General features: G+C 60.6%; 1 long non-coding RNA gene across 1 annotated transcript; it reads right to left on the bottom strand.

Moving 5' to 3' along the window:
• Positions 1-101: 101 nt before the first annotated feature.
• Positions 102-2432, bottom strand: LOC127750196 (uncharacterized). The gene is made up of 3 exons (XR_008011573.1): positions 2373-2432; positions 283-620; positions 102-187 (listed from the first exon to the last, which is right to left on the bottom strand). It is a non-coding gene; the product is annotated as an uncharacterized LOC127750196 (long non-coding RNA).
• Between the last annotated feature and the right edge of the window lie 450 nt (positions 2433-2882).

The raw sequence follows: 2882 nt of genomic DNA, 5'->3' as shown, positions 1-2882 counted from the left end.
CCTCCCCCAGCCTCTTTGCCGCCCACTCACCCGGCCCCCAGCACACGTAGGCCGTGACGCGGCTGGCGCCCGCCCGCCGCACGGCGTCCGCGGCCAAGTGCGCCGCCCTCCGGTGTCGCGACAGCCCGCGGTCGGCCGCGGCCGCGGTCCAGGCCAGCAGCGGCAGCAGCAGCGCCGCGGAGAGGCCCTACAGGGCAGCGTCCAGAGCGTGGTAGAGCCAACAACTGCTAACGAGCGGGTTGTTTACACGGCGCTCCCGGGCACACTCACACGCGTGCTCACCTTCATGGCCAGCCAAGCGCGGCGCTCATCGGCGGGGCGCGGCGGCGCGCCGGGCTGCGCGGACGGCTTTGATCCCTTCTGCTCCGCTCATAAGCCGGTTGTGGCCGGCAGGGAAGTAGTGGACTGGACTGGGCTGGGACTCGGACCGCGGCCCGCTTCGCCGACCGGCCCCCGCCCGCCCCACCCGCGCGGTCGCGGAAGAGCTGGCGTGTGGGCCGCGACCGGCTATCGACGAGCTGCTCGACTGGCGGCGCCTGCCTCACACGACCCCTCCGTCCACCCCTCCCTGTCGGCGACGCCACCGAATCCGGAAGGGGGACGTCCCCTAGGGCGTACGCCTGAAACAACAAGAAGATAACAACGGAATACGGTTCGGGCTTAAGCAGGCCGCCCGAGGAGCGTGGCCGCGACAAAAACGGCCTAATGAAAGGCGAGGCTGGGGGCGGTAGTATTGCAGAGACCATTCTGCAAATGTGTGGGCGTGCCGGCGGGCGTGACCGCTGCAAAGAGGCCTATTGCTGGCGTGTCGCTGCGGCGTGGCCGTTGTGTCCCTCCCCCTGCCCACTCCCCGGATGTGCCTTCTCGTTTCTATTTCGAAGCCCCGAGAAATATTTCAGCTGGGGAACACGCCATTTTCTCCCGTTTTTATGTCCCTCGCTTCCTCCCCCGCCCCCTCCGCGCGGCACCCCCTCCGACCCCCGCCAGAACGCGCTGTAGGTATCCGGACACAGGAAAGCCACAAATGCCATGTGGGGCCAGTTTAGTGCGGCGTCCGTCCCTGCCGGGGCGTGGCGGGGCGGGGCGGGGCGGGGCGCGTTCGAGTCGTACGTCCAGCCGGGCCTGCCAGCCCCAGGCTGGCCAATCACCCTCCCCTTCTCTTTCCCCCCTCCCTCCCTCCCTCCCGCATCCCCCGCTGAGGCCGTGCCGACCGAATGCACACGTCGCCGCCAGGTGGAAATTCCAGCTGAACGGTCGACGCCAAAAGATTCCCGCGCCGATCATCTTTGGCCGAGCGCGCGGCAGGTGCGAGGCGGGCGGGAGCGGGGCGCGAGAGCGGGGGGCGGGACGGGGCGCACGCGAATGTCGCTGAATCTGATATGACACGCGCGTGCGAGAGAGCTGAGTGAGAGAAGACAACGTTCCGCAAGAATCTCGACAAAGTTTGCCCCCCATTCTTACAGAAAAATGAATAATGGTGGAAACCATCTTTTTACCAGGAGAAACCCGGAAAAACGAAGGTGCTATTGAATGCCTTTTAAGAGAAGTAAGACTATTTACAAGGGCGCAACTGGCATCCACAGGTGATATTTTAGTGCTCGTACAAATTACATGCATAGGTTCTACTGCAGTAGAACTTTTGAAAGGTGTTGTATAGCACATTTGTTCTTCCAGTCTGGTTACTTCCGGGGCCTCCATAAAATTTCGTTGAGGCGTCAACAGCGCAGTAATACCGACCAAAAATGTGGTTGTCATCACTGGCGAGTCGTTCACTGTGGCGAAATCGCAACGATAAACTCAGTACTCATTTCTTAAATAACGTGAAATCCGTTGGTGCCATCAAAAAATTAATCTGAGCGCACGCTAAGATTATATTCCACAAAAACTAAAATACGCGCCGCGTCATATCATCGAGCGATATCATCCGCGCCAGCTGAGCCTAGCTGGATCCAAGGCGCGTTTAAGGCCTGAGTCACACATCGCTGGAGCTATCTGCAGAGGGCGGGAAAGCAGTTCCGAGAAACTCGACAACTCACTGGGTAACCAGTGCACGCCGGATGCTTCGATAACACTGCCATTCAAACACAGTGACGTCAGATTAAAACGCACTCACGTCACATTTGGTGAGAATTGTTACATGAAATACTTTATACTGTTCAAGGTTCGTTACTACTTCTCATGATTAAGCAGGATAAAGGATGAGCAAGTATGGCCATTATGGACGGAACCACTTTAATCACAGCTCATACATACACTCATACAACATATTCTATGAAAAGCGACACAATCGTCCCCACACATGACTGGTGGCCAAACGTCAACAGCACTCTCTTTCTATATGGGATATCGCTTTAAAAAAAAATGCCGCTTACCTCTCTTCCTCTTTCCCGCGTGTCGTCTGCCGCCTGGCGTGACAGCAGCCGCTCTCGTATGCAGGCCAGCCAGTCGTCCCCCCACCCCTTTCGCATCAGCCCCACCACCCCTCCGTGCTATTTACGCAGGCCGCGCTTGGCGGCGGCGTGCGGCATCCCGTGTGGCATTGTGGCGAGGCTCCGGCCGGCGCCCTGCCGCGCGCTGACCGGGGGCTTACAGTTAGCCCTGCGGTTGACCGCCCTGCCCCGCCCCGCGCGTCTCCCCACCCCGCCCCGCATGACTTGGAGTGTCTGGTCCGTGTTGCGTTTCGATCAGCTCCGCAACGGGGGGCGGCGCTCTCCTTTCTTCCCCCCCCCTTTCCCCGCTTCTCTGGGTCACTCATCTCGTGTTGATTTTACGGCACAACTTTAATTCCTTGCCGCTTCCCTGCCGCTGGGCCCGGCCAACGCTACGCCACGCCAGGATAGCAGCCTGCCTCAGCGGCGCCCCACCACGCCCCGCCCCGCCAC

The sequence above is a fragment of the Frankliniella occidentalis genome, unplaced genomic scaffold (assembly GCF_000697945.3).
Source record: "Frankliniella occidentalis isolate FOCC.00 unplaced genomic scaffold, Focc_3.1 Scaffold150, whole genome shotgun sequence".
NCBI classification, from domain to species: domain Eukaryota; kingdom Metazoa; phylum Arthropoda; class Insecta; order Thysanoptera; family Thripidae; genus Frankliniella; species Frankliniella occidentalis.
This window is presented reverse-complemented; position numbering and strand designations above follow the sequence as displayed.